The sequence below is a fragment of the Quercus robur genome, chromosome 4 (genome assembly GCF_932294415.1).
Source record: "Quercus robur chromosome 4, dhQueRobu3.1, whole genome shotgun sequence".
In the NCBI taxonomy this organism is placed as follows: domain Eukaryota; kingdom Viridiplantae; phylum Streptophyta; class Magnoliopsida; order Fagales; family Fagaceae; genus Quercus; species Quercus robur.
The window spans coordinates 11,977,732-11,991,260 of NC_065537.1; the positions used below are offsets into that span (position 1 = coordinate 11,977,732).

Genomic DNA, 13,529 nt, shown 5'->3' on the forward strand with positions numbered 1-13,529 from the left:
TTACTTCCCAGGAATCGTGTTATGTTGATATGTCTTCATCAAGTGGTAATTTCTCGGGTTCATGTGGACATATGTGCAATAAGCAGACTTGAGTTTTGAGAACAAGTTTGAGTGTACAATTTTGGGAGGAGGTTCTTGAGTTGTAGTCGTTATAAGGTTAGTCCTAAGTGTCCTTTCTTTGTTTGGATTGATAACCCAACCTGTCCTCGTGGGAATGAAACTGCACCTTTGGCTCTAAAGAAGATGTCTAGGCTTCAGAGTGCTCTCCAACTTGCCAATGAGAGGGAAAGGACAGCTCTAGAAACGGCAGAAGAAGCTAGGACAATGGCAGAAAAGGCTCTTGAAGAGGTAGCCAAAGCCAAGGAGAGGGAGAAAAAGGCTCGAGCTGTCTATGCAAAAGCTAAGGAAAAAGCCATGTTTGCTGAAGAGAAGCAAAGAATGTGAAAGTCTGCATGCATTTGGTCATGGATCTTTTTTGTTATTGTTATGTTGTTGTGTTTTGGCTCAATTGAGTTCTCTGGAGTGAAGAGACCTAGATTGTTGCCCTGAAGTAGTTAATTGGTTAGTAGAGATAGTTATGGCAATGGTGTTAATGAATTTGCATTATAATAGCACTAGCTTACCGATATAATGTTTTGATGTGTCAATGAATGAAGAATTGGTCAATTATTGAGTATTTTGTGCATATCATAACAACCATTCAACGGAAGAAATATTGGTCATGCCACTAGTCTGTGGGCATATAATGAAAGAAATTGGTCAATTATCAATGACCTATGCATATCATAACAACCATTCCACAATATAAACTTCCATACACTATATTGGAAAAATATACTTGGACACGATCTGTAGTAGTAATAAATAAACTTCCATATAATTTAGTTTGGACAAATATTGTTCCATACAGTTACTTACGCATACCATAACAACCATTCCACAATAACAACTTCCATACAATCTATATTGGAAAAATCTACTTGGACACAATCTGTAGTAGCAATAAATAAACTTTCATATAATCTAGTTTGGACAAATATTGTTCCATACAAATTGTATTACCAAAACTTCCATATAACAACCTGGAGTGTATTGTACCTTAATTACAAAAAAGCACATTCCAAGGCCAGCTACATAAATATATATATATATATATATATATATTTATACATCTATACACATACATATAATTGCTCAAAACAAGGTGATTGTTTTTTACACTAATTGATAATTACAAAAGGCCAACAGTGGTCTTCACAAAAAAACAAAAAGGCCCACATGTTCCCACTAGCTTCATTCATTTCTTGCCTTTACTCTTTCCTCTTTCCACCCACTGAATTCATTTTTGGTGGCCTTTATGCAACAAGTTGTCCTCTAGTCCTCATACCACCAGTGCTCCTATTTGCATATGAAGGCTACAAAATAAAAAATAGATCCACTTGTTAAAAAATATCCCAGTCTACACAACCATCTAGGAAAGAGAAAGAGGTTGCTCAACTAAGTTACCTGTGAAGAAATTGGTAAGGAATCTCAGGTCTCCCTAGGTGTGTGAAACTCAGGCTGTGAGGAAGAGAACCATGTCAGGGTCAATCTCTGTCAGTAAACGTATAGACCCACCCACATGTTGAATGGTTGGCTCCTCCACAAAACATCCCCCAACATGAATTTCAATGTCAAATGCGAAGTCAACCATCTACAATTAAAATAAGTAGTTTGTTTACACACTAACATGCAGAAAATGACAAGAAGCCAAAAGAGACAACAAGCCAACAAATTGACAACAAGACAACAACAAACGGACAAAGGACCACATAAAGCACATGCAAAACCAGATTCACAACAAATTCATAAGGACCACACTACCCACAGTTCACAAACAAGTGCAATCATTGACAAATAAACTTGATTCTTTCAGGTATATGCATTATATAAACAACCATAGCAGTACATTAGCTACATCCTAAGCGATTCTACATATAAATAGCAAAATGCACAGTTAACATACAAAAAAAAAATTTAATGTGCAGATGAACAGCAAAACCTAACTACGTGGGTGGGTCACGATAAAAAAATGACATCAAGAACCCAAATGCAGATGAACAGCAGTCACACATACCTTGCCTAGCTTTGATGATGCAAAACAAGTGTTTTCTCCCTCTCCAGACGCTCCAAACCACGAAGAACAAGTTGATCGCACCTCAGGTCTCTCTCTCGAAAAGTGTTTGAGTTTTAGGTGTTTTGATTCGCATTATATTCTGTTTTGGGGTTAAAATGTGTTTTTGTAACGGCAGAGACCGAGGTGGGTTACGAAGAGTGACGGAAACATACCTCAGGTGGGTTAAGTGATACTTTTCAAACCACGGATAGGCAAAGTGATTTTCGCCCAAACCACAGGTGGGTTATGTGTAATTATCCCTAAATTCTTCCTAAGATCTGGAACATGTCTAACATTACTAGAACTCTTACAATTCGTTCAAACATCTTGATCGCATGTAGCATCATTACCCTTTTGGACCCTACCACTGTTGTAAGGCTTATACATATCAAACCAATCTTTCTTTGGAGTCATATGATATGTGCATGCTGAATCTAAAACCCAAGATTCCGATAAAATATTGTTACCTGATGAGACTGAAAGTAAATCTGCACCAACTTCACTGTCATCTGATGTTTCTTCAACAACACTAGCTGATTCTAGGGGCTTTTTTCATTCCTCTTCTCCTTTAAATGCTATTTTAATTCTTTACACTAATTCCTGTAGTGCCCTTTCTTGTGACAATAAAAGCACTCTACATCATTCTTTGTATGTGATCTAAACTAAGATCTGTTCCTATTGGATCTTGACTCACTTCTACCCTGATTGCTCAACTCTGACTTTACAATAAGTCCATCAGCCTCAGAACCATCACCATCTTGCTTCATCTTTACGTGTGACAGGAGAGCACTAGTCACCTCATCGAGTACTACAGTCTTTTTCCCGTATATCAATATAGTCACTAGATGATCAAAAGGTGTAGGGAGCATTGCTAATAAGAGTAACGCTTTATCTTCGTCCTCATAATTCACTACAAAACTTGACAATTGGGTGTCCAACATGTTAAACGTGTTGGGATGTTCCAACAGATTTGAGTCCTTCATATGCAAACTATATAGTTGCTTTTTCACATACAACTTGTTCGTTAGATTCTTTCTCATATTAAGACCTTCTAGTTTTTCCCAAACTTCCTTTACGGTCTTTGCTTCTAGGATGTTGTGAATGACCTCATCACCTAGGTTGAGATGAATAGCGCTAGCTGCTTTCTCATCCATCTCTACCCATTCTTCATCCTTCAACTTTTATGGTTTCTTCTCCTTCCTAAGCAAGGACTTTTAAACTCCTTGTTGAATTGGGAGATCCTTCATCCACCCTTGCCAAAGAGAAAAATTTCCCTTACCACAAAATTTCTCTACATCATACTTTGTGCTTGACATCTTTACTGTATTTGAAAGATTGAATCCTAACCTTACTCTGAAATCACTTACTGTGCAAACTAGCACCCCAGGACTCAAATCAATAATAGTAAATAAGCATAATTAAATAACAAGCACACACAAAGAACTAAAGAATTTATATGGTTCGGCAAATTGCCTACCTCTATGGCGACGATGAAGAAATTTCATTATAAAAATTATGGAGATACAATAGTGCACAAGAACACTCTTAAGAAACTCAAATCCCAATTACACCCTAACACTCTCTCATAAAAAAAAACAATAAAAATAGAAACTGACTGCCTCTCCTTTTTTCTATTTTCTTTTGCTGTTATACCTACTAGGTTATTAGAATTCTTGATCTCTATATTCCGTACAAAACAAACACAATATATATATATATATAGGGGCGTAGCCAGGAATTTTTACATGGGGGGGGCCGATTCGAACCATGAAGGTTGAAATCGACAACGATGAATATCATCGTTGTATGGATAGTCTATATTTTTAGGTTGATATGGACCTTCTTTGAGATAAGCTCGTCAGATTTCGTCTTGTTTGTTGATAGGGAATTCACATATTTGTTTACGTGATCCTGGATCACGATCTATTTCTTCAGATTGAATTCTTGAACATTTGGAGGGGTCAGGGTGTTCATCAGGCATCGAAGTATTAACATTTGTTTCTACAGCCACAGGTGTCCTAATTTCTAATTGCTAACATCTTTTTTCTTAAAGAATGCATCAATTGTTTTTCGCTTGCTCATAATTCTTTTAGCTTTAAGAACCCATTTTTAATTTAAACATACAACCCATTTTTAATACGACTTTAATTAATAATAACCCTTCAAACAAAAACAAAAATTAAACACACAAGTATTGGTACACAAAACCAAACAATTTAACAACACCCACGGCCACATCCACAGCCACATGATATCTAACTAATCAAAAATAGGTAATAAATCAAAACAATTTTACATTAGAACTTTGTCTTCACAAAGTGCAAAGATGAGTCACCCATGTGGCAATGTCTACTGCCTCTACCTGACTGCCTCCAACTTTAGATCTTCCCTTCAAGACCCATCACAAACAATCTCCCCATGCCTTCAATCATGTATTTCTCTAAAAATCTATGAAAATATAAAGAGCATGTGAATATTTAGGTGTAGATAGTTGAGAAAAAAAAAAAAAAAAAAAAGACACGAAAAAGAGATGAATGTCTATTGCTTAAGAAAGAGAAGAAAACTCACCAGTCATCAAGTTCCAAAACTAAAGCTGATGAAGAAAGAAAAAATTGGTCAAGATTTTTTTTTTTTTTTTTTTTTTTTTTTTTTTTTTTTTTTTTTTTTTCGGATTGTGAGTACAAAGGACTGGAGTTTTGGGGGCTGGTAGGTGGGCAATGGTACCGGTGCAAATGAAAGTGTATCAAAGAAGACAAAACAAAAGAATAAGAAGTAAAGAAAGGGATTTCGTGGGTCAATGGGTGGATTTTTTGAGATGAAGAGAAAGTGAAGTTTTGCTTTTAGTGTTTGGACTTAAGCGGGCCAGCTTGTTTTATTTGAAGTATATAAGGTGATAAGGCCTAAAACTAAAACTGGGCTTGGGAGAATAGTTGAGAATTGGGCATGGGGGGGCCCAATTTTTTTTTCTACCCACTCTAATGAAAAAAAATAATAATAATAAAAAAAAATTAAAAAAAAAATATTTGCAGGGATCGGGGCCCCCCCAAGCCACTATGTGGCTCCGCCTCTATATATATATATATATATATATATATGTCAATAGGTCAGCAACACTAGGAATTATATTCCTAGTTGTATAAGGTCATTACTTGACCAACTTATAAGCAATGGGCTTTATGGGCTTCAGTGGCAATTCAAGCCACAAATTGAACCCATGTCAACACTTAATCCACTACTCATAGTCTGCCAAGTAGGATAATTGTGATAATTGTGACAAAGTGCATGATGTTGTTGCCAAAAATGCCTATACTGCTATACATGTCATAAGAGACCGTCATTTGGCAAGCTACTTGTGCTCCTGTTTTCAAGCGATCCAAATGATACCAAACTTTTGTAACAATAACATTCAAGACTGGTCCAGAAGCAACCAACTTTGCAGCCCATAATGTACCATGGCCCTGCCCACCCTATATGGACCATTTGGCTCGCTCAGAATTCCTTCATTTTTAGAAATGAACTCACTCCCTTGGAAACAGACGAAGTCCTTCACGAGCATCATAGCTGCCAAATTCTCGGTCAGATTTGGATATTATCCAAACCCCACCATACTATTTAATTTATTTTTTTAAAAGGAAGAGTTTCTTCTTATATAACTGTACCAGAGACAGCATGCTAGTCATATTTCTATTAGAATACTATTTATGTATTAATTCTTTTTTTATTTTTTTATTTATATATATATATATATAGAAAGCATTTATGTATTAAACTGGTGCATGAATTTGGGTTGTAGTGGGTCCATCAGAATTCATGTAGGACAGTAGGAGTGATATTCTCGACTCACAAGAAAAAAAAAAAAAAAAAAAAAAAAAAAGTGCATAGTACGATTCCTACGTAGGAGACGTGTAGTAGGGGGTTGTTTTGTATTCCTATTTGTATGGGATTACTGATTAGGTAGAGTTGTATTAGTAGGATTTTTTTTTTTTTAATTTTTTTTATCTGTTAAATTGCAACATTCTAGTTTGTTAAGATGAGTATGATTCATCCGTTTAGGGGTGTGTTTGGTATACGTGTTTAACAGGGCCAGTCCTAGACATTTTGGGACTTTAGGTAAGAACTAAAAATGTGGCATTTTTTATACTTATATATTAGTTAAATTAATGTTTATTTAATATTTTTATATTATAATATATTTTATTTAAAATCTATTTTTCTTGCCTTTTGATATCCAAATTGACTAATTAAATTTTTGTATTCAAGTTCTTCTAACTTCTATTTTTCAATCAATAATATAGCTATCCACTTAATCTTTCTTAGGACATTGTCAATCTTAGATATGATTTTATTAATTTTAATTTTGAAAAACTTCTTTCTGCTTATTTTCAAGTAGACATTTCTAATCAAACAATATATTTATAAAAACTAAAATAAAAAATAACTTATAAGTGTAGAGCAAATGAGAAATAGAACATGATTTATATAAAAAGTATTGTTGTAGTTTCACCGAACAATAACAAGTTTTTAACAATCTCAACCTACATAAATAAAGACTTATTCAATATATTACCACTAACTAATATATATATATATATATATATAAACACAAGATTAAAATTAAAAAAAAAAAAAATTAAGCGCAAGCATAACAAAAATTTAAGCATAGCCATAACACAAGGCTTATTAATAAGACTCACCTACAAAAAAACACAAAACAAATCATATATTCATATCTGATATCTATAACCCAAAAAAAAAACGCAGGCTTTAAAAGAAAAAAATGAAGGCCCAAACAACGTGAAACTACAGAGGCAGGCAGCCCAATCTTTTTATCTTAACTCTTAAGTTAAGTCTAAGAAAATAAAACATAGAGAAAGTCTTAAACTAAAGAAGCCAAGCGCCCATTCATTTAAAAAAAAAAAAAAAAAAAAAAAAAAAAAAAAAAAAAAAAAAAAAAAAGACGCAAAGCGCCCAAATAGAAATAATACCTGATAGCAGACCAGAGATGAGAGAACTCAAAACCTAGAGGCTAGAGCAGAGGCATAGAGGCAAGCTTGCTTGAGATGAGAAGGATTAGGAATCAGAGAGGTGGAGAAAGGCAAGCTTGCTTGAGATGAGAGAGGCAGAAAGCAGAGAGAAAGAAGCATTGCTGCAGAGGGATTTAAGGGAACAGTAAAACTAAAAATTTTAGGGATTTGAGTTGTTTTATTTGTTTTGATTTGTGATTGTTTTGTGGTTAATCTCTTAGACTGGATTTTTAGTTTATCTGGTTGATTTTTGGTTTGTCTAGAGAATAATAATGGTATTTTTGGGCAATTGTTTTGTTTAGAACCAATGTTTAACATATTTTTTTTTTTTTGGTTAAAAGGATCTTCCAGATTTTTGTAATTCATCTTAAACTATTTTTTTTTTTTTTTTATGCCCCTACTACCCCTTTTTTTCTAAAATTTTGGGGCCTCCTTCCACTTGGGGCCTTAGGCAATTGCCTAACTCGCCTAAGGGAAGGGCTGGCCCTGGTGTTTAAAAACATGTGTTTTGTTATTTGAAAACATGTGTGAAAATATGTATGGGTGAAAAAGTGTATGAAAATACGTGTAATGTTGTCTAAAAACTAAAAATGTGTGTTTGAGTGGGTATACCAAACACCCCCTAAGTTTTGGAGTTGTAGAGCTGCTCACCAAGTTTTATTTTAGAATAAATGGCAAAATTTTATTGAAAAAAAGTAATAAGTCTATACAAAAGCAACCATGCTAAGGCTGTACTAGCTACATAACTTTCTCTTCTCCTAACAAATAATGTAGTGACTATATATAAATTTACATCAAGGACTACCTAACAAAAAACAAGACAATCTTACAAATACTCAAGGGAAGCTTCCATAATTAGCTTCTAAATATTCTAAAGCATGGGCTGCAGCAAACTTGGCTAAAGAAAGGGGATCAGGACGTGGGGTACCGTAACGAGCCTCATTCCGCTTACTACAAATCATCTAGCTAGTTGTGAAAAATATTGCAGTGTTTGAGTCATTTTTTCTTTGCACTATTTGATCAACCACATCCACAAATGAAAGATTTACGCAATGAGTCATGATCTCTCTCAAGCATGTGGACCTCCAAACCTCGTTAGAATATGGACAGCTTAGTAGGACATCACATGCTGGCATTGAATCTATTTGTCATGGGAAGATAATACTATTTGTGCTTTTATTGGTGATTAATAACAAGGTGTTTGAATTTAATTGAAGAACCTAGTGTATTGTATCTAAGGAATTATATCTTTTTTTTCTTAAATTTTATTTTTTTTCTTTGTTTTATAATTTGATAATTATGACGAGAAGGGGGATTTGAACCATGGATGTCATGGACACACTAAGAGGTTGTAAGAGTGCCTTTTTCTTTAGCACACAGGCCCAAGGATCCTGGGCCAAATAGTTGTGGTTTGGTAAACTGGGCTTGGTTCACTGCAGCTAAAGGGGCTGTTTAAGAACCAAGTGATACACAAGGCAAGCTTCCTACAATACACATAAACTAGCAAACGAGAATATTTTTATTGAATAACAATAAAAAACAGCAAAAGGAATGCAAAGTAAGAAAGAAATACACAAAACAATTATTGGGAATCCTCAAATTAATAAGAAATACTTCATTAGTTTTTCTTAATTATGGTTACAATGTGCTAACTAAGACGTGATACAAGGTTCAAATAAACTCAAAAATTACAAATTTAGATGGCTATCCAACCCTCTAAGACTTGCAAAGTTTGAATCCTTTTGAATCCAAGTATATGCTATAATGGCTGTTTCTGGGATACCGGGAGATATTTCACTACTTTCTTTGAGTGTTTTGACAGAGTTTTCTCAATGATTCTGTTGTGATTTTCTATTGTTTTCTCACAAAAATTCCTCCCTTTTGCCGGCTACTTTCCCCCCTTTTTATAATGTTATTCTAAAGTCCCGAGAACTATTGATTCCCCTATTTTGCTCCCTAGGTACCAGAGCCCGTTTTCTGCCTATCACCCAGAAGGTTGAGCCTTTCCCTGTTTCTCATATTTTCCTCCTTTTGGTGCTGTTTCTTCGAAAGCCCATGGTTGCCTCTCCATTCCGGAGTGCACTTGTTCCTAATGTCACGTTTCTTATGGTTCAGCTTTTGGCCATCCTTCCTCTTTGTCATTTTTCCCAAGTGAGCGGAATCCAACTCTGCTAGTTCGAAAGTTTTTTGCTGCTACTTCCTTTTTTATAGCTCCTCATTCTGGTTCCCCAAGGTTCCGTTCCTTTGCATTGTGAGTGGTTACTCTAGGTTTTCTCCTTTTTCTTGCTGGATCTCTGGTGCCTGAAGAGGACATATCTACCTTTCGTTTCTTGTGTTTTTTGACATTTCCTTTGAGCTGTCTTAATCCTGTCTTAGTTGTGTTACACGCCTCGAGAATCCCGAGCCTTTGGCAGCCTCTGGGGATCTGACTCAGCACTGGTCTTTCTTCAATCTTCTGATCTGGGCCTTTTTTCTTTTTTTTCTTCCTTCTTTTCTCGTAGGCTTTAAGGCTTATCCATTTATGGCTTTTGGGCTTCAAGCCTTTTGGGCTTACCACCTCTTCTTTAATTCCACTTTCTATGGCCTCTTATGTTATTTCTTTGGGCCTGGGTGTTGTGATTTTTTAGACCTCAACAGAGGTTCCAACCAATTGAGTTATAAGGGTCTCTTGGCAATTTCGTTCTTAAAATTAAATTAAGGTTAGAGTTTGAAAATTGATTAAATTTTCTCTATAGTACATGCAAATTTCTATTAGATACATCTGGCCTTTCCAACATTTCAACAAAAACTGAATAAATAAAAAAATCAACAAAGACTTTTGTATCAAACTCCATCCATAATTATAAGGATCATCATACCTCCTTCCTTCATTAAGAGCACTAGCATTAGGGGTGTAAACACCTCCTAGTTGCTATTTTACAACCAAAATCTCAAAAAAGTATACTCCATCTGGGTATGGGTTTCCAGAATATTTTACAATCTGTGAATAGTTGGTTGTTATATATACAACCAACTGTTCACTTGGATGTAAAACAAATAATATTATTTTAATTTAAAATATCTGATGTTCTCTCTCTTCATTCAGGCTACAACACCACTCTTCTCCCTCTCTCAACCAAGCTACTCAATCAGTCTCTACCCCTTTACCTTTTTTTTCTCTTCACTCTTCACCCTGTTGCTTTCTCCCAAACCAAGGATGGTCATCTCGCCTCTCTCTCCCATCTCGGCTGTCTCACTTGGTGGCGAAGCTTAAAGGCAACGGCAAAGCTTGAAGATGACATCGGTGATGGCAGAGCTTGAAGGCGACGGTGGTGATGCCAGATCTTGAAGGTGACAACAGCGATGGCAGAGCTTGAAGGAGACGGCGGCGATGGCAGATCTTGAAGGCAATGGCAAAGCTTGAAGGCGACGACGGTGATGGCAGATCTTGAAGGCGACGGCGGTGATGGCAAAGTCTGAAGGTGACATTTTGCTCGCCTGGGTTTGTTGCTGTGGGTTGTGGCTTTTACTTGCTTGCCGTGGGTTGTGGCTTTTGATCGCTAGAGTTTGCCGCCGTGGGTTGAATCAGTGTTTAAGGCTTGGGTTTAAATGGGTTGTGGGCCTGGATAGGTTGTGGTTCTTGGGTTGGTTTCAAAGTTTCAGTGGTGTGTGGTGTTGATCGATGGTGGGTATAAATGTCAATGGTTGTGGGTTGCTGTTAGTGGTTGTAGGTGATGGGTATTTGGTTGTAGTTTGTTCTGTGGGTTGGGATTTGGATTTGGGATTTCAATTTGGTGTTACAATGGTGGGTTTGGGGGTTTGGTTTGTTATTTTATTAGTGTTTTAGAGGTGGTAGTTGTGGTGGTGTTGTTGTTTGGTGTTTCTAGGTGGTTGGATTGGTGGTGCTAGTGTGAGTTTGGTTCTTTAGGAAAGACAGATGAATAGATGAGAGAGAAATCAATAAATTTTTATATTATTTGTTTTATAGTTTATATTATTTTATTGAGTTGCATGTAAAAATAGAAACTGAAATATTGGATAAGTTGTAAAATGAGATGATAAAATATATAAAGGAGGTTTTTAGGTTGTAAAATAGAATTTTTTTTGGCATCCCAGATGCTAATGCTGTGAGGTTGTAGTTGAAAGTTTGGAAGAAGAGGAGAGCAGAAGGTCTCAAGGAGGGAATGAGAGAAGAAGAAGGAGAGGAGAGGGGATTCATTACCATTTCCCTTTGGATGTTTTAAATTAAATAAGGAGAAGGCGAATGTATATCCATTCTCTTTGGTTGAATGTTTTAAAGGTTAAGTAAAAGGAGATGGGAGCTGAACAAACATATAAATCATTTTGTTTGTTTTTTTGTTGTTGTTGTTGTTGTTTTTTTTTTTTTTTTTTTTTTGCTTATTTTAAAGAAATAGTTATAAACTGAAACCATAAGGACATAATTGACAATTTAAATCTCTTTTCTCTTTCCGTATTCCACCTATTTAAGGAAATTAAAAAAGAGCGGTTACCCATCATGCCTACCCATAGCTCTCCCTCCATTTTTTAAAAAATCCAAACAAATTTCATTAAACCTACTTTCCTCTCCCCACCTCTCCTACAATCCAAATCCAAATAAATTGTAACTGTTTTCAACAACACTTTTTCCAACAAGTATTAGGCTTTTCTTTTACAGTTCAACTTTACCAACTTTTCTTATTACTCTCCATTGGGGTTCTCTAACCCATCCGAAGACCCAACCCACCAAGGAAACATATTGGATTCGATTTGACCACTAGTTGACTCGACTACTCCCACGATCGGTAGCAGGTCTTTAACTCCAAAAATTGACTCTAATGTGTCGGTTTCGGTTCTCCTCCCCTCAAACCTAAAAAATTTGAACTGGCCGATGTACTAAGATTTTTCGATGAAAATTTTCAGATTTTGGCACAAAATTTCCAAATTCTAGCAAGATATCAAGTAGATTCGGTGAGATTTCGGCCAGATTTGGTAAAATCTCATCAAATTTGGTGAGATTTTCTCCGGATCTAGAGAAATCTCATAAAATAGAATGAGATTTACGTCATATATAACGAAATCTCATCGACTTTTAACCATTTTTTGTTGTTTTCTCAGATCTCTAACTTTGACCAACCTGCCCACCACCTGTTGAAGGTTTGATATGCCCGATCCAATCAGTCTCTCGGTCGGTGGCTAGTTGATGGCTCTCTACCCAATTAGGTCAAGTCGAATGCAGGTTGAGCCCAAACTCGATCTAACTCGACTAGTGGACAGCCCTACTCTCCACATTCTGCCTCTCTATCTCTCTCTCTCTTCAAGTTTTTAACGCTTATCCATATATGCCACTTCCCCTTTCACTTTGTGAGTTGTAACCCACCTCGAAAGAGATAGTATTATATATCTAAATATTTTAAATGAGATCGTCTATAATATTTCATTAAGATTAACTTTGAGAAATGCTAGTGCCACAAAATAATTCATAACTTTTGTCACAACTCACCACTTTGCGAGTTGTAGCAAAAGTCGTGAATTATTTTGGCATTAACATTTCTTATTAACTTTAAGCGCAATTATTTGCAATATGCATTTTTGTTTTGGACCGGAGCAACTTTTGTCAATTTAAATTTTTTATTTTTTATTTTAAAATTTTATCCTGGTTAGAAATCTCTACTACTACCTAAACCTCTCCCATTCAACCCCAGACCCGGAGATGCCATTAGACCAACTTATTGGGTGACTGGGTCTTATTAGACAATGGTATTCCTTGAATTTAAAGCCACATATTGAATTAGCAGCCTTGACAGATTAGACCGGGATCCAATGCCAGTTAAATGAGGCTAAATTTTTTATAGAAGAAAATGAGGTTAATTTAGATTGACATTTTGTAAAATCCTATTTATAAAGACCCGATTTCAATCCCTAGCATAAAAATATAATCTAATGGGTTTTTGCCAGTAACCAATGTCTTAAGGGTATAGGTTTAAGATAAGGCTATAAATAAATTATGTCATTTATAAACTACTTGTACTTGACTCGATAAAATATTTTTTTATGTTTTTTTCTTTTAAAACAAACCAAACTTGAGTTTTAATTTTGTTTAACAAACAAGATGAGTCCTTAAAAATATATTCATTAATAGGTTTATGAATAATAGAGCTTGATAAAAAAAAAACAAGCTAATTCTAGGCCTGCTTATGGGCATAGTAATAAGCATGATATATGCTTGACAAATAAACTCATATCCTAAAATGAATGAATTAGGAGTTGGGACCACTCATCCAAGCTAAATGAATTATATATGAGGTTGGTAATATATGCGTGTTGGATAACAGCAACACTGAACACCCAGAGCAGCTCTGCGACAGCAAGAT

General features: G+C 35.5%; 1 long non-coding RNA gene across 1 annotated transcript; it reads right to left on the reverse strand.

Annotated features, from left to right (window-relative positions):
- Window positions 1-1,286: 1,286 nt before the first annotated feature.
- Window positions 1,287-7,345, reverse strand: LOC126720592 (uncharacterized). The gene is made up of 4 exons (XR_007653523.1): window positions 7,141-7,345; window positions 4,452-4,603; window positions 1,507-1,693; window positions 1,287-1,415 (listed from the first exon to the last, which is right to left on the reverse strand). It is a non-coding gene; the product is annotated as an uncharacterized LOC126720592 (long non-coding RNA).
- Between the last annotated feature and the right edge of the window lie 6,184 nt (window positions 7,346-13,529).